The 18,590-nt window shown below is 34.4% G+C and overlaps 1 protein-coding gene and 1 long non-coding RNA gene across 14 annotated transcripts in view; one reads left to right on the top strand and one right to left on the bottom strand.

The window, feature by feature from the left end:
• The window catches only part of LOC106877289 (liprin-beta-1), a 370,011-nt gene that overhangs the window by 178,510 nt on the left and 172,911 nt on the right, over positions 1-18,590 (top strand). The window lies entirely within an intron of this gene.
• The window catches only part of LOC106877291 (uncharacterized), a 69,074-nt gene that overhangs the window by 26,759 nt on the left and 23,725 nt on the right, over positions 1-18,590 (bottom strand). For both annotated transcript variants that reach the window (XR_008264555.1, XR_001410363.2), the window contains exons 2-3: positions 13,502-13,712; positions 541-708 (exon numbers count right to left, since the gene is read on the bottom strand). This is a non-coding gene — a long non-coding RNA (uncharacterized LOC106877291). The remainder of the gene's footprint in view (positions 1-540; positions 709-13,501; positions 13,713-18,590) is intronic.

Genomic DNA, 18,590 nt, shown 5'->3' with positions numbered 1-18,590 from the left:
TATATATATATATATATATATGGGAGAATGTACGAAAAAACAACAACAGACGAGGACAGGTGGTGTAAATAATAAAAGGATGTATTAGTATGACGCTCGGGAATACGGAAAGTCTTTGATGTTTCGAGCTACGCTCTTCAACAGAAAGAATATGGAGACAAGGAGAAAAACACGGAGAAAAAAATTTATTATCACATACACACACACAGGTGTATATATATGTAAATTAAATCTTACTGCGCAGTTAAAATTACCAACTTTATCCTAGTTAATTATCTTTAGTTGTTTTCAATCTTATATCATTGTTATCACAACTGAAAGCATGACTGTTTTACATATCTAAGTTCTGCACCTCAGGCATTCAGTTAAGAAGGTAATCTTCGAAATTTATGAAAGGAGTATCAATACTGTTTTCATCAAATCAATCATCTGAATCTATTTATGCTCAAGAAAGAATGAAATTCTTTTACATTTTCTTCAGTAATATCAAATGAAATATTTGGCAATGGAAATGATATAAAAATCTAATGACTCTCTCACCTAAACTTTCTGTTGAAGTAAAAAACGCAAAATGGATCTGGATAAGTGGAAGTTTTACTACAGGGAAAAAAATGTTCTTTGGTTGTCTGCTCCATACTGATTCCTTCACAGATTAGTTGTTTCTCTCACATTTGTTGATTGATTGCTGGAACAGTGAAATGGAGGGATCTGAAAATAAATGTATTTTTTGAGATGAAAAAATTAAATGGTTTCATTTTCAATTAACTTTTAGTCTAAATCAAATTATTGTAATCAACATTTGAAACTGTTAATTTTTTTCCAAATATTCTTTGGTAAATGTTAGTTTTCTTAAATTAAACAATATACAGTTGTCAGAGATATATTTGAGATTTATCAGGAAATCATTAGATTTTCTCCTTAACCCTTTGCCTGTCTTGTATATACATGTGATACACAAGGCATATTTCCTTAGTGTCCATGCATCATATATGATAAATATTCCCAATTTTTTCAACTCCCAGGGTATCTTGAGCCTTATGAAAGGAAAGTTTTATATTACTCAGAATGTATGAAACGTGGGTTAACTAAAAGTCTGAAAACAAGCATCAATGTTTAAAATAACCACCATCATCATCGTTTAATGTCCAATTTCCATGCTGGTATGGGTTGGACAGTTTGACTGGGAACTGGCAAGCCAGGAGGCTGCACCAGGCTCCAATTTGATCTGGTAATGTTTCTACAGCTGGATGTCCTTCCTAATGCCAACCACTCTGAGAGTGGAGTGGGTGCTTTTTACATGCTACCAGCACGGGAGCCAGTCAGGCGGCACTGGCATTGGCTACGTTCAGATGGTGCTTTTTACGAAAATACTTTTTATATGAAAATACTTTGGACAAGCAAAGGGTTAATATTTTGAAATGAATTAGTCAACTAAGACACATGAAGGGGAAAAGGAACCAAATTACATTTCTTGCTTACAGTGAAAACTATTTCATAGGACCCCTAACAGAATAAAGTGATGGGGGTAGCTGATACTGACAAGCCAACAACATCCCCAAAGGAACTTATGATGAATATATAATCTAAAACTTTCTGCTTCGTCAGATACTACTGATTAAAGATTCTCCTAAAAGGATATACAATATAGATTATGTCTACTTAAATAGAATACCGAGAATTGCTATGAGATACTGTTTATTAGATGCACAGCTGTAAAATTGTCCACGTCTAACCTCACGCCTATTTCTTGTGTTACTCATGTACACCAGAATCCATTAAATAGCCAACCTTTGAAGCAATATGCACAAAATTCATTCAGGAAGAAAATGTTGTTTATCAAATAATTTATGAATACTTGCCAATAGTTTTCTTTACTACGGCTGTTTTGGCTTTGAACTTTCTCTCTCCACATGATACCTGACTAATAAATACTTAGTCATAACAGTCGTTTGTTAGTTATTAATCTATCAGTCACACCAATTATATATTTGTCAATAAACACCAGTCACTCTACTTGTTTATTGATTAAGATGAGCTGTGGAGCTGTGATATTGACAGTGTTCATGTGTATGTAAACACACACACACACACACACACACACACACACACACACACACACACACACATTCACTCACACAGATGCATGTTTGCACATACATATATGAACATGTATGTATAATGTGTGCACATATATAATGGACACATGCTTATGTGTAGATTCAGAGTACTTTTAATGTCTTTGAGTGGAATCTTAGGTTGATTGTTGAATAGTTTGTTCGTAAAAATACCTTAGAAAAAGTAGTTTTACTGGATAGAAAAGCTTCTATAAATAGTTTAATTGACCTTTTTGTTACCATATTTTTGTGTTTGTTTCTATTAATTTTGAAAATGCTGAAGAATTTAATAAAGCAACTTTGTCATTGTTATGTTGGTATTTGGAACATACTCTTAACATGAAATTTTTGATGGAAGGTTTTAATTTAAAACAGGAAATTTCTATCAAAGAATCAGGAGCAGTCTTGGGCAGCTTAGCATCAAAAGGGTTAAAGGATCAGGATAAAGAGTAAAGCAGATAGTGAAAGCTAGAAATAATATCACTCCCTCTGTGTGTGTGAGTGTGTGTACACACGTGCACTCACACACACATACAACATAAATAACATTCATTTGGAAGAATGGTAACTATATCATCAAAATAATGTACACTCATAATATAAACATAAAAAAACAATATGAATAAAGCTTGATAAGTAAAACTGTAATTAGTTTAAATGATAGAAAATGCTTGTCTTCACCATTCTAGTAATTGTTTTCACAGTTCTGTTAGCGTTCTGTTGATGAAAAGTTTGCTTGGTGAGAATGTTTCAGAATATACAACTATTTCAGAAAATATGCAAATACAATCCCTACTTCTATTTTGCTTATTAGTCTTCAAGTATTCAAACTTAGATAATTAGATTAAATCTGCTGTCACATGCTTAATTTTGGCTAGTTTTGAATAGAGATTTAATGAAGTAAATTTTTCAAATGTATTGTCCTAAGTTTATTGGGAACATACTTCCAACAAGAATACGTTCTATGGGGTTGTAATTTTCAAGTATAGACATGGCTGTGTGGTTAAGAAGTTCATTTTGCAACTACATGGTTTTGGGTTCAATCCAAGTGTGTGGCACCTGGGTAAGTGTCTTCTACTATAGCTTCAGAAACTGAAAGAAAGTCATATTTGTGTGTTTACATTTGTGCTTCTCTGCAAAACGCTGAGCTACAAGCAGTGATATTGTCACCATTTCCCCTGTCAATAAATTATCCACTGCTTTGCACCTTTGAAGATGTGTGGAAGAAAAGACCCCTTTTTTGAAAAATATGGGTCAGGACAGAAAGGGCTTCTATTTGTAAAGCAATGCCTCAATAATATAGACAAATACAGGTATACGAAGTACCATACAACATAAATTCCTCTTGATTTATTAAGATTATTTCCATTTTTAGAGAATGTCTCATAAGCACCAAATGGCAATTAACACCACTTCCACTTGAGAAGGAGAAATAAGCTCAAGAGCCAAGAATTCTTCAAAGTTTACATGCCATAACCCACACATAAAACCAAACAAGAATTATTAAAGCTTTAGTGAAATAAATAAATTTTAGCTTAATAAAAGCCATATGTTTATGTATAAAAATGTAATATTATCTTTCACATAGTAATGAGATTTCAGTCCAAGATTTGAATTTAAAAATTTGAACACTTTAATAGAGATAGTTTCAAGCATTTGCTGTTAAAATTTGATGCAATATTCAGCATCTTAATCCTAAGAATTCTAGACTATAAGCTATTATCTCTTATCACAATAGAAATTCAAATAAGGTAATTTATATATTTATTAAATCCTTGTTATCTACTTTCTGTACTGGCACTAATTTTCATTTAGATCCTATAAATTGTTGGCTTGTTGGAGCATTACTGAAACAGTTTCTTGTGATTTACTATGTCTAGGACAAGTCAGCCTAGTTGAGACTATTCTTCCAACATCCTCCAAGCAAATGAGAAACTTGTTAGTTCTGTAGCATTGATGCAGATTAAAAGATTTCTTGTTGGTGCTTTTTATTATATATAGGTAAAGAAGCTAACATTCATTGAGAATTATGCATCTTTTTGACAAGTAGAGTAGGTTAGTTTCCATTGTATGTCTATAAAATTATTCATTTGCTTAAAATGCCAGAAAAGATGTTAATGTTTCTTTTAAAAACAAATTGTTTATTATAAATCTCTATAAATTCAACTTTATAAATTTGCTATATTCTGCTTTATTCTTATTCCACTAACATCTTTGCCTGGTTACTGGTAACATTTTGTTTGTATTTTACAAGTTATGTCTATCTACTTATGTATGTTTTTGTCTATGAAGTATTGGAAATAGGAACGTTATTTACTCTGCTTATTGTTGCAAATAAAGCAATCTGTATATTTAATTTATGATAGCATGAAGAGAAGGAGGGAAGATAAATGCTATTACTTAATTTGTTAAAAATGATTTACAATTTATAACCTCTCTTTTTTGAGTGATTATATTTTTATTTCTTGAAATGGTGGGTGGCATGGTTAAAGTTTTGGAGAAAAGTTAGAATGAACATGTTTATATCTGCTTGTTTTTGATTTATCTTAGAAAGAACATTTTCTAACTTCTTAAAATACTAAATGTTAGCATTTCTGCTATGTATTGATAGTATTACATTAGCACATAGCCACAAATAAGCAAGTAAAACAATACCCAGTACTGATACTGTTCTTTTCGATCGTAGTCCATAGAGATAATAGACAGCTGACCCCAGAGGGACTTGAACACAGAACATAAAGGGATATACTAAATACCATGCTGATTTTTTTTTTTTTTTTTTTTTTTTTTTTTTTTTTTTTTTTTTTGTCTGGTGCTCTACCAATTCTACCACCCATCATCATATTTGTGTTAGTTATTGACAACTTTGATGTTGAATGGTCTACCGATCTAGCTTTTCGTTTCCAACCTTTTAACTTTATCTGCGTATTGATTTGAACTGTTCTTAGTGTATATTGTATTTTAACAATACTGAATAACTCAACAGCTGCAATATCTTGGTACATGTATTGATATTGGCAGTGACACTATGCAGAGGCCTTTCATGGGAAAATTCAGGTTTTTTTCTTTTTTTTTAGTTACAGAAAACTCAAGATTTTTCTCTTATCTTTTTAATTTAAATTTTGGTATAATACAAGACAAGTAATATTAAATAATAGGTGGTTCAATCAATTAAACCATTCCTTTCAATCAAAAAAAAAAAAAAAAAAAAAAAAGCAATGTACCTGATCAATAAATAAAAGTTATGTTGTAAAGTTTTTAGCAGCAGTTAATTTGTTGGGGGAAAAAAAATAGTTTTAAAAGATAACCAAATATCTAGACTTATCTTTTATTTTTGTATCTTTTCCTTGCTTCTGTCATTGGACTGTGGCCAATGCTAGGGAACCTCCTTGAATGGTTTTAGTCAAACAAATCATTCCCACTTCTAATTTCAAGTTTGATACTTATTCTATCATTCTCTTTTGCCTAACCCCTAAGTTACAGAGAAGTAAACAAACCAACAGTGGTTGTCAAGTGGTGGTAGAGGTTAAACGCAAAAATGCACATGATAGGCTTCCACACAGTTTCCATCTATTGAATTCACTCACAAGGCATTGGTCAGGCCAGGACTAGAATAAAAGATGCATCTCTGCCCCGTAAAATTCTGTTGATTGTTCTTTGATGTAAAGACAGATGAAATACTTCATAACAACTGCATTTCTTTCTCATGACTGTTAAGTTTAATACACAGATACAATAGAATTTTTATTTGGGATAAGATATTAACTTAATGTAGATTAGCTTCCTGTATCAGCTGGGTAAATTAAGATAGAGTTGTATTCTATGAAAGGATGTTGATCTGTGTTTATAACAACTACTCTGTCCAACAGGATGTTTGTTGTAACTGTTGAATAAACTTTGATGTGATATTCACTCAGTGCTAATGACTCTACTGTAGATTATTCAAATTACTTGCTCATTTTCTTGATCAGCCCCACAAATTATGGAGTTGGTATAGCTGGGCATGGGAAGATAGACTTTTTAACTCATAGTATTTAGTTTAGTATTTCACAACCTTGCAGTTAAATTTGACTGAAATTAACATAGTATTTCATATATGCTTTCAAAATGGTAACATAACTAACTACTATATTACCAGTGTCAGCTTTATCAAAATTCTCTTCTGCCTACAAATTGCTTCTGGTGCAGGCATGGCTTTGTGGTTAAAAAGCTCGCTTTGTTTCACTTGGTTTTGGGTTCAGTCCTATGTGTGGCAACTTGGGAAGGTATCTTCTACTATAGTCCTGGGCCAACCAGTGTCTTGTGAGTGAATCTGGTACATGGAAGCTGTCATGCATGCATGCATGTGTGTGTGTATGTGTACACATGTATATTTGTGTGCTTGTCCTCACCATTGCTTGGTAGCTGGTGTTGGTTTGTTTACATTCCCATAAGTTGGTGGTTCAGCATAAGAGACCGACAGAATAAGTACCACTACTTAAAAATAAGATCTGTGGTTTTGTTTGATTAAACCCTTCAAGGCAGTGCCCCAGCATGGCTACAGTCCAATGACTGAAACTAATATAAAAGGTAAAAAGATATGCAGATAAGAAAAAAAATTGGGCAGCTTTCCTGCTGGTCAGCTCCTGTCAAGCCATCCAACCCATGCCAGCATGGAAAATGGACGTTAAATGATGATAGTGACGATGGCTGTGTAAAAGTTGTCCTGATTATTATAGGATATGATTAGGTTGTTACGATGACATTTTCCCATTCTGTTCTCATATAAGAGGATTTGATGTCTGCACAGTGTGCTGTAAAACAACTTCATTTTCTTGTGAAGTTCTGTACACCACCAGTGGATGGGAAAGGGGCTCAATTCTTATCTGTTGTCAGCTAATGAAATGAAAAAGATTCAGTGCTGGAGATGGGGTTATGACCTGTTGAATATTTACAGTTGCTTAGTAGCAAGCCTGGGTCTTCTGTTCACTGAAAGTTAACAAGAGACAACGAATCGATGGTAAAACGAATAGGAAAGATGAAGGGTAGGGTGAGGTGGGGGAACTCCCAAGAATTACCTGGGTAAGATGATCACAAATTAAAACAGGCTTAAGACAGAGCGATTTTATAACGACAGTACAAGAAAGACCAAGAAAATTATCTATGGTGTTCAAGTAGCTGAGCATGGGCAATACCTGATGATAATGACAGTGGTGGTGATGACGGTGATGACAATGGTGACATTTTTAACATGTTACTTTATTGAGAAATTTATTAGATAAAAAGGTTAAGAATTGAAACATCATTACAAATTACTAATGTCTGGACTGTGTTAATTAAAAGAAACGCTTGATTAATTGTTGTGGGGGAAAGTATCTTTTAAGATTTTTCATACACGAAAGGAATTAAATTTTATTAGCCATTGGGGAAAAGTGAAGTTAGATATAGTTTTAATGGTGTTTTATTGATTAATATGTCACTATTTGTGATCTTATTTTAATTTCTATTACAGGAATGTAACTTAGCATTAAATTAGATTTGCTGAATATTTCTTGAGTAATTGTGTGTGTTTGTGTGTGTGTGTGTGTATGAAAATGTTTGCATCTCTATATGTGTAAATGATTTGATAGTATCACTGATAAAAAGAAAAAAAATTCCTACTTCATTGCATATGAAAAGCCAAACCAATTAAGAGAAATCTAATTTTATGAAATTTGACTACCTTGGGATCTACTCTCATTGTATCCTAAACAGACATATAACCTCTCAATCAATTTGTTTTAAGAACAATATTGCCAACGTTCATTGTAAAATTACTAGATTGTGTGTACATCACATTAATTAATTGTAGCCAAGATTCATAGATTAGATTGAGTAATTTAATGTGGATGTCGTATTGCTTTTGAATATACCAAGGAGTAAAATGCATAATACAACAGAAGAATACTGATTTCTCTGATTGGATTTACTGTATCCACTATCAATTAAGAATAGAAAAAATATCTAAGATTTATCCATGTCAGTCAATTTGTTGAGAAAAAGTCCCCCAGAAATTGAGAGAACCTCTAAGAGTGTGTTTACTTCCTAACAACATGACGTTAGGTTCAGTGCTCCTGTGTTAGACCTTGGGCAAATATCTTCTATTATAACTCTGGGCCAACCAATGCCTTGGGAGTGGATTTAATTGATGGAAACTGAAAGAAGCCCATTGTATGTGTGTGTCTCTTTGTTTTGACATTACATGGTAATTGTAAATGAATGTCTCTGTCAGTCATTTCCAGTATTCTGCGAGAACACGTCTGTCTGCAGGGAATTTATTACTTTGCTTGAAAACAGATGAGGGATGGCTGTAGAAAAGCTTCCTCAATAAACCCTGTCTGACCGATGCAAGCATGGAAAAGTGGACATTAAACTGGTGTGTGTGTATGTGTGTGTATTGAAAAAACATAATTATAATTATGCATTTTTCTTTTATTGAGTAACTGAATGCCATGCATCCCAACTTTTATATATATATATAGTTAGGTCGATCCAGTGACATGTTGCTCTTTCCTGAGGGCCATTGTTAGGACTCAAAATCACGTGTCTCAACTTCTCTGTCACCATAGTGGCAGTTCTTTATTCATTATCCACTCTTTTACTCTGGAACTGGCAACATCTTATGCAAATTCCAGAGTAACAGACCACAACTTCAGCCTAAATAAACTAATTACACCCAGTTGTGGTATTGAGTACTTTTTCTTCATTATAACCAAATGTATGCGGGCATGCTTGCGTACGGGTGTTTGTTTTCTGTTGGTAAAACAAAACTTACCATATCTAGAGTGGTGTCAATGCAACACAGAGATGGTAACATCTCTTCATTCATGCCTATATATGAAATAAGTAGGTTTGTTTGTCTACAACTAAGTCATTTATTTCCTCTGCCTACGTGCTTCTCGCTGATATTTTAAATCTATTCATCTGTTCTCATTTTAACTTGAGAATTCTGTCACATTTCTGAATGAGCTTTCTCCTTTTTCTAATACCCTTTCTGTTGCTTTAATTCTTTTAGCCTGTTTGTCCTGAAAATGTTGAATTTGCCATTTGTCTATGCCTTTTTGAATTCTATACTATGCAAGTGTTACTTTGTTGTTTTCTTTGTTCTAAAAATTGTCTATTGCGTTTTTTTTTTTTTTTTACTTCTCTATCGTCTAACGGAAAACACTAAAAATAGTAATTTCTGAAGATATTTCAGTATCTCTTAGCTCTTGTAAACAGCATATGTCAATATTTCATATAGTCACCATTTCTATGCTTTTTACGTTCTCTTCTTACAATACCTTTTAACTTGTTCCAGTCATTGAATTGCAGTCATGCTGGGGCATCACTATGAAAGGTTTTAATGAAACAGATTCCTTTATACTCTAGGCAAAAGGCCCGAAATTTTTGGAGAGAGGCTCAGTCAATTAGATCAACCCCAATATGCAACTGGTACTTACTTTATTGACCCCAAAAGGATGAAAGGTGAAGTTAACCTTGGTGGAATTTGAACTCAGAACGTAAAGACAGTTGAAATATCGTTAAGCATTTCGTCTGGTGTGCTAATGTTTCTTGTTTCTTTACTGCCCACAAGGGGCTACACACAGAGGGGACAAACGGATTAAGTCAATTATATCGACCCCAGTGCGTAACTGGTACTTATTTAATCAACCCTGAAAGGATGAAAGGCAAAGTCGACCTTGGCGGAATTTGAACTCAGAACATAGCGGCAGATGAAATACCACTAAGCATTTCACGTGGCGTGCTAACGTTTCTACCAGCTCAACGCCTTTATGTAGTCAAATATTCTTTTCTACTCTAGGCACAAGGCCTGAAATTTTTGGGGAGGGGCCAGTCGATTAGATCAACCCCAGTATCCAACTGGTACTTAATTTATTGACCTCAAAAGGATGAATGGTAAAGTTGACCTTGGCAGAATTTGAACTCAGAACATAAAGACAGATGAAATACCGCTAAGCATTTTGCCTGGTGTGCTAACGTTTCTACCAGCTTGCCACCTTTTTAATCAAACAGATTGATGCTAGTATCTATTTTTTAAAGTCTGTTGCTTATTCTACTGGTTTCTTTTGCTGAACCACTAAGTTATGAGGATATAAACAAACCAACATTAGTTGTGAAGTGTTGGTAGCGGGGTACAAACACACACGCACAATGGGCTTCCTTACATACAGTTTCCATCTACTAAATTTATTCAAACGGCATTTGTCATCCGAGGCTGTAGTAGAATAAATTTGCCCAATGTGCCACACAGTGGGACTGAACCCAAAACCACATGGTTGCAAAACAGGCTTCTTAATTGCACCTAAACAATCAACTATTTTACTAATACTGTTGCCTATTTCTTCTACCAACATGCGAGTTTGATAATTTCACTATTGAATACGACGAAGTGACCAATTAGTTACTTGTTTTTCTTAGTCCAAATCTCACCAGGATTCTGTTTATCAGATTATGAGGTCAGTCAAATAAATCTAGCAGTATTATGCAATAGATAATGACCAAGCATCTCATTACATGGTAACTGTGTAGCAAGTGGAAAAAGAAAAGTTATGTTATGCTGTAATAATGTCTTTCGTAACAGTCAGTTTGTTAAAAAGGGAAAAAGAGAATTGAGCAATAATTGTGTACAATGCCTGTGGATGTGTGTGCGTGTCATTATACATGCACACACATATACACAAATTTTTGTGTGTGTGTGTGTATATATATATATATATATATATATATATAAATAAAATGATGTACATATTGTTGCTGTTATGCAAAAGTGTTGTAAGTCCAAAATGTTGCTTTTTCAGAAAATGTAAATATAGTTTCACCATTCCATACCAAAACTGTTGTACTACACACTGACGATTTTTGATATCTTGGCATCTGAAGCAGCTGGGGATACGATATTTTGACCAAACGAACCGGCTATTGCAAGCAGAAATAAATATTGGGAAAAAACTCATTTGGCCAAATTTGGACATGTGGCAGTTTAACATAATAACAACGATATATATTTGCTTGTCAGTTTATCCATGTTTGCGTGGATTGTTGATGTGACCATATTTGAGACAGGACTTTATGGCTGGATACTCTTCCTGTCACCAGCCCTTCTGTTTTTCGAGTAAGAGATATTTCTTATAATACAGGCTTTTAGACATACTGAGTGACCAAACATAATGTTGGTAAGGAATGTAAACATATCACCATTTCACTGACACGAAGTTGTGTGGTGCCAACCATTATGCATATCTGTGCATGCATGCATACACATACATGTGACAGTTTTAGTTTTCTAGCTTCCATTTATCAAGTTCACTCTCAAAGCAAAGTGGAAGCACATGGCTTAGTGGTTAGGGTGTTGGACTCATGATCGTAAGATTGTGGTTTCGATTCCTGGACCGTGCTGTGTGTTGTGTTCCTGAGCAAAATACTTCATTTCACGTTGCTCCAGACCACTCAACTGGCAAAAGTGAGTAATCCTGCGATGGACCGGTATCTCGTCCAGACGGGGAATATATACGCTATGAAACCAGGAAACTGGCCCTTATAAGTTGGTATGACTTGAAAAGGTAATTTTACCTTTACCTTTACTCTCAAAGCATTGCTTAACCAGAGTTTCCAAAAGACACTTGTTCAAGGTGCTGTGCACTGGAATTGAACTTGAAGCCATATCATTATAGAGCTATTTTTTTAATCACACAGCCATGCTTGCAACTATGTGTACGTGCATGCGTGCATGAACACACACACACATGTATAATTCACTTTATGTCCTTTCTAATAAAACAATACTTAACCTATTTAAGTGACATTAATGAAATCGTTGAAGTTGCCAATAATTGCTTATGAGTGAATTCACAGTAATATTGTAAACCGTGTGAATCATTTGCAGTAGCAAACCTATCACTTTCAGATAGGTCACCGAGATAACAGAAGCTATCTGCTACCTATAGGGATTCTCCTGGGCATTTGAGAAAATCTATTTTCCATATGCTTTTAGTGTTTATTGCTCCTGCAGATCTCCTACATTCAACGACTACTTTCTCTCTTAATCTACCTGTGATACCACTAAACCTCTTGTGTGTCCATAGTTTCCATTGGGTACATTATATGGAATTTCTATTTATTCCTTTTCTACATGTTGAGCAAGGCCATTTCCCTGATGGAAAGAGAGCTCTCTCTGTTTTCCTATTTGCTAAAACTTTATTCTTTTCTAAGTTAAGTTTAAGTATCATCCTGGTTACTGAATAATGTTTTAATTAGGCATATTTAAAAATATCCTTCGTATAAACATCCTGAAGACTGAATCTATTAGATGAGTTCATATACCAAGAGCGATAATCAGGGTAAGAAGCAGAGGTCTTTTTCCTTTCGGCTAATTATAATTTTTTGAGGATGGTTAAAACAGTACTTTTTTCTGTAAGAAGATATGGCTACAAATGAACTACTAATTATTTGATTAATCTTAACAAGAGAAGCATGAAAAGGCAAATGCCCCTAGCTGGATTTTAGATAGAGCATTAGGTCCCCAAAATAGATTTTATAAAGCATCATGTCCAATTGTTTTGCATGCAACAACAACAATCATTATCATCATCATCATCATTAAATATGTCTTCCTTGCTGGCATGGTTTGGATAGTTTGACAGGATCTAAAAAGCCAAGAGAACTGTGTCAAGCTCCAATTTTAGTTTTGGCATGGTTTCTACTGCCGGATGCCCTTTCTGATACCAACTGTTTTATAGAATATACTAGTTGCTTCTTATGTGATGCTGGCACTAGTGAGGTTGCCAAGTAACTTGCAAGGCAGAGAAAATGACTCTTAGACTGAGTGGGGCTGTAGTAGAGAGGAAGATTGGTTTTATGCCAGATGTTAAGGGTCAAGAGAAAGATAGAGGGATAGGCACAAATATTTGGCTACCCCATTTTATATAAGGGTGGGTAAAAGTAGCTGGAAAAAAAAATGTAAAAATTCCCTTCTTGTCACAATATTCAATTTAATACATTTGTTATATACATTGTTATATATTTTCATTTGTTGCACTTTGAATATATTATGTCATCATCATCATCATTTAAAATCCCCTTTTCCAAGCTGGCAGGGGTTGGAAAATTTGTTGAGAACAGACAAGCCAGAAGGCTGCACCAAGTGCTATGTAATTATATAAATTAAAATGAGTTATTTCTTTTATTTTGCCTGCTTCGTACTTATTTCACAAAGCAAAACAAAAAACTATAACTGTACCAGTCTATCCTCGTGGCCTAGCTTCACAATATGATTGCTACCTGTATATTTATGCAAGCTAGGTACATTATTTCAGGTAGATTTAAGTACATTAGTCTAGTAAATAGCACGACTGTTGCAAGATACATACCTAATCATTGAAGTCAAACATTTTAGCCTCGTCTTCTTTAGTAAGTCATTAACAAAATTATAAATAATCTTGTATCCAAGAGCTTTTTTTTTTTTTTTTTTTTTTACCTCTGAATAGTTTTTTCCTGAATGCATTTCAACAGCTTGTAAGATTTGGAAAGGTTTAATAATAGCTTCAGAATATGAGGACTAGCCTCTTTGTGTTGGAAAAACTGAAAAATATAAGATAAAGTCATTGAGTCACTATATTGTTTTTCTCAGGTAAACTTTATTTAAAATAATAAAAGTATTCTATTGATTATAGTAGACTAATCTCTCATTATGAGAAGATTTTTTTCCTCTCTTCTAATCCCTTAATATACTTATATCTTGAAAGATTTAAGATAATAATAATAGCCACTTAATATGGTGTTTCAATTAACAAAATGAATAAATAAATACATTTAAAAAGGAAAAGAACAAAAACTCTTCTAAATGCTTTGATACTTAATCTGTAAACACACACAAACATGATTTACCTCCTTAGCGTTTCTTACCAGCAATAATAACCGGTTTTACTGTTCTGATCTTCATTACTTTATAATTTCATAGACTAAATTACATCCTGTAAAGATGTGTAAAATCTTAGAACTTAAACTGAGGCTGGCTATTTCTATGTCATTTTCCAAACAATTCTGTTTTCATATTCCTAACAATGTACAATTTTGTATAGTTACTTTGTGATTGTTTCAACACTATTTTGATGATTTGGATAAAGGTTATGTTCTATTGATGAGGTGACAATAAGGCTAAAACATGTCAGGAGTTGTCTCATACAGGCTGAAAATTTGAAAAATATATTAATACTCTTTTACTCTTTTACTTGTTTCAGTCATTTGACTGTGGCCATGCTGGAGCACCGCCTTTAGTCGAGCAAATCGACCCCAGCATTTATTCTTTGTAAGCCTAGTACTTATTCTATCAGTCTCTTTTGCCGAACCGCTAAGTTACTGGGACGTAAACACACCAGCATTGGTTGTCAAGCGATGTTGGGGGGACAAACACAGACACACAAACATACACACACACACACACACACACACACACACACACACACACACACATATATATATATATATATACGACAGGCTTCTTTCAGTTTCCGTCTACCAAATCCACTCACAAGGATTTGGTCGGCCCGAGGTTATAGTAGAAGACACTTGCCCAAGGTGCTACGCAGTGGGAATGAATCCGGAACCATGTGGTTGGTAAGCAAGCTACTTACCACACAGCCACTTCTACGCCTAATAGTTAATAATGATTTTTGATATGCTCTAGCAGCTGTATGAGGCAGCTCCTTCCTGGATATATGCACAAAATGGATATTTTAATAAAGTTTTGGGTTGTTGGGGCGGTCACTTCTGAATGCTGTATTCTTTGCATAACATACCTTAGACCCTTTGCCTAGTGGCGCCCATTCCTCTCTGCAGTTAGGATAGCTGAACTAATTAATGGAAAATTAACAAAACTTCTAGATGTACAAATGTTACAGTGGTAAGTTTGGTAATTAAGACATATGGTAAACAGTGCGTGTAGTTGTATTGATGGGACATGAATTACGATACACTGTCAGTGCCATCATGTGAGAGGTTTTTTTCATGAATGAACTGTCACAACATAATATGTTTATGTAGTGTGACTAAGGTACACTTTTGCTATTGAGTCACCGTATTGCTAATCTGTAATTATAGACTATATACTTTAAATTGTATATCTTATAATTTAGGAACCTGGTGAGGTAATTAAATCATGTATGAGAAAAATTCTAAGTGAATTGAAATTTGCTTCTTTGTTGGAGAAAGTACACAAAAACCTAGTGGCAATTGCTAACAATTTTCAAAGTCAAAGGGAGATAATTTCAAAAACTTACGTGTTCATAAATAGGAAACATCTGATCTTTTCAAGCAGGCATGGTGACAGTTATGAACAAGATATCAAATTTTATAATAGTTACAAAGAATTCTCACCAATACTGTCTCAGATCTTTTAAAACAATTGCTCTTTTCATTTCCACTTCCCTTCATGTGTGTCTACATATGCATGCGTATGCACACACACACACACACACACACACACACACACACACACACAGATATATATACACATACCTACAAATAGTTAGTGTAGGTGAAAAACTGAAGCAAATTTTATCTTCAAGTTGGTTTCTTTCTTCACTACCACACCCCTATTTTCTAACTTAACTCTGAAAATACCTCACACATGGATTGCACCCGTTGCTTTTTATATTCTTATATCAGCATTATAAATAACCTTTTCAACACCTACACTATGCCTCCCCCCCACCACCACCAATGACAGCTTCTTAAACACCTCCTTCAATACCTTACTTTGTAAATCTTGCAATATGTTTGTGTGGATGTGTGTGTATATGTGTGATAAAATTATTACTACTTTTCTGCGTTCACTTGCCTCTAGCATTATATATCAGGATCTTTATGTTTTCTACAACCTTTATCTTTCCAGTCTGTTAAAAAAAATAAAATCTAGGATTGTTTATCTCCCCCGTTTTCTGCTCTTGCAATTATGGTATTGTGTGCTAGGTAAGGTTTTTGTAGGCACTTCAAACTCCTGCCAACTTGTATCCAGTATAACATTAGCAGTAACAGTTGTTAGACTCTCTCTCTCCATCTCTCTCTCTCACTATCTATCTGTCTATCTCTCTCTCTCTCTCTCTCTCTCACTATCTATCTGTCTATCTCTCTCTCTCTCTCTCTCTCTCACACACACACACTCACACCAATACTTATAAAATAGGGTGAAGAGTGAAGAACTACTGTTCTGCTCTGATTCAAAGCTGATTTGTTGCTAAGCTTTATTCCGCAGATTCTGATAGGTAACAGTGGGTATGTGTATGTACCCACACACCCACATCAGTATGTAGATATGTCCAACCATGCCAGCCTGGTAAAACAAATGTAAAAGTTGTGTGTTTGTGTGTTGTCAGTATGTATGTGTATATGTGTGTATGGGTGTGTGCTGTCAGTATATATGCGTGTGTGTGTGTGTGTCTTGTCAGTATGTGTGTGTTTGTATGTATGTGTATATATATATATATATATATATGTATGTGTGTGTGTGTATACACACACATATACATATATATACACATGCATGTGTGTGTATGCTCATGTATACTTGTGGCTAATTGAAAAATTTGAAGTTACTCTGTGAAATCTGGCTTTAATTTTATAACGTTAGAAAATCATGTTATCTTTTTTTTATAATTATTTCCCATCTCTCCCCCCCCTCTCTCTCTCTGTTCCCGACTTAGTGTCACAGAAGTTCAAAGGTTAGACTGAACTGCTGTAGGGTTTTATTTCATCTTAGATTTTTATTTAGACTCAGATAATTACTTAATGCAATCAACATGAGGAACTAGTGCATTTTGATAAAACAGAGCTACATAAAACCATAAAAACATGTAAAAGATTACAACTAAGATAGTAAACAACTCTTTGGTAGTATTAGTGAGGTTACATGTTTAGGATTCTGGAGTAGCCATTCCACTACGTTCAGTCTTTCTGCTTCTGCCCACCTCCCCCCAGTCTTTTTTTTTTTACTTCATAGAGAGAGTTGTTATTGGGTTTTAAAATCCATGTCAGCTCTGATCAAGTACAGCCATGATCTGATCAAAGACATTTAAGCTATGAACATTAGCTCTCTTTTTTTTTTTTGTATGTCTGTGTGTTTGTTTGTTTGTTTGTTTGTTTAAGAGTATTCTATCTAATGTGCCTTTTTTTGTGTGTGTGTGGTTTGAAGGAGGTTTTTCTGGTACTTCTAACAAATTTAGTCACCACAGTAAATTAAGTACTATGTATTGGTCCAAATAAGTGAAATGTGATAAACGTTAGTTTACACATACATAGATACATGTACATTACGTATATACATACATTCATTCATGCAAACATGCATACACACACACACACACACACACACACACACGCGCGCACACATACACCTGCATATATGTCATATGTACATAATTTGACAAATCAGAAAAGTGAGAACTATGATTCAGGCAACTTCTTGAATCACAAAATATATATACTCTACTTTGTGTATTGAGTACTTTTTTCTGTGTGTAGAACAACTAACATCCTTATTAAAAGATAACCATGCAAAAAATGGAACAGATAAATGAGACAGGTCTTTGACATGGCTAGGTGGATAGTAACTCCAAATAAAAATTAATATAGACTAAAAAGTCCCACCTAACCTAAGTCAGTGTGGAGAGCAAGCATAAAATAATGGGAATGATGATTTCTATTTGTATGTGATATGAGGTTTGTGGCAAGTGATAAGTGATTACAACTTGAATAGAATCTCATCCAAGTGGTTCAAGCACTGTATGAAAATTCAAATAGATCTGAATAACAGAGATTTCTTCAGGACAACGATGTCTATAACGACTGTGTCTCCTCTACTCAGTATTTTCCAATATCTTCCTAGAAAACATTAAGTGGAAGACACAATGTAATTTTGGTATTTCCATTTCTGTCAGAGGAAATACCAACTGTGATTTGCCTACAATATCAACCTAATGTGCAATAGTTAAGCAAACTCACCCCGAGACTGGAGTGCTGGAGCCGATAGATCAGAGGTCTGTTCAGAAAAAGTTATAGATTCTGATCAATAGCTTCAACCAAAATGCCGTAACTATCATTATACTGAGCAGACTGGGTCCATTTCAAACAAGGGCAACCGGTCAGTAAAGGAGGTGACCTGGCCTTATTATAAATAGGTAATTGCATCAGTTTTTCTTCAAATCTCAAATTGGACAGTTTCCTGGTAAGTTGGACGCTTATAGCTGCTGTGAAATGAAAAATCCAGGCAATTCAGAATGCTAATAGGGATGTCCACCTCAATCCTCATCTCTAATAATTTGTCACATTCTTTTCACACTCTCACAAACTTACCTACCTACCCATCCACCTTTACTGTTCCTCAATGGGACTTACACTCTCTTATATTTACACCCTCAGCCTCTCTCTCTCTCCCTCTCTCTCTCTCTCTCCCTCTCTCTCTCT

This window comes from Octopus bimaculoides, chromosome 7 (assembly GCF_001194135.2).
Source record: "Octopus bimaculoides isolate UCB-OBI-ISO-001 chromosome 7, ASM119413v2, whole genome shotgun sequence".
In the NCBI taxonomy this organism is placed as follows: Eukaryota; Metazoa; Mollusca; class Cephalopoda; order Octopoda; family Octopodidae; genus Octopus; species Octopus bimaculoides.
The sequence above is the reverse complement of the archived record's forward strand: the minus strand, read 5'-3'. Positions and strand labels throughout refer to the sequence as shown.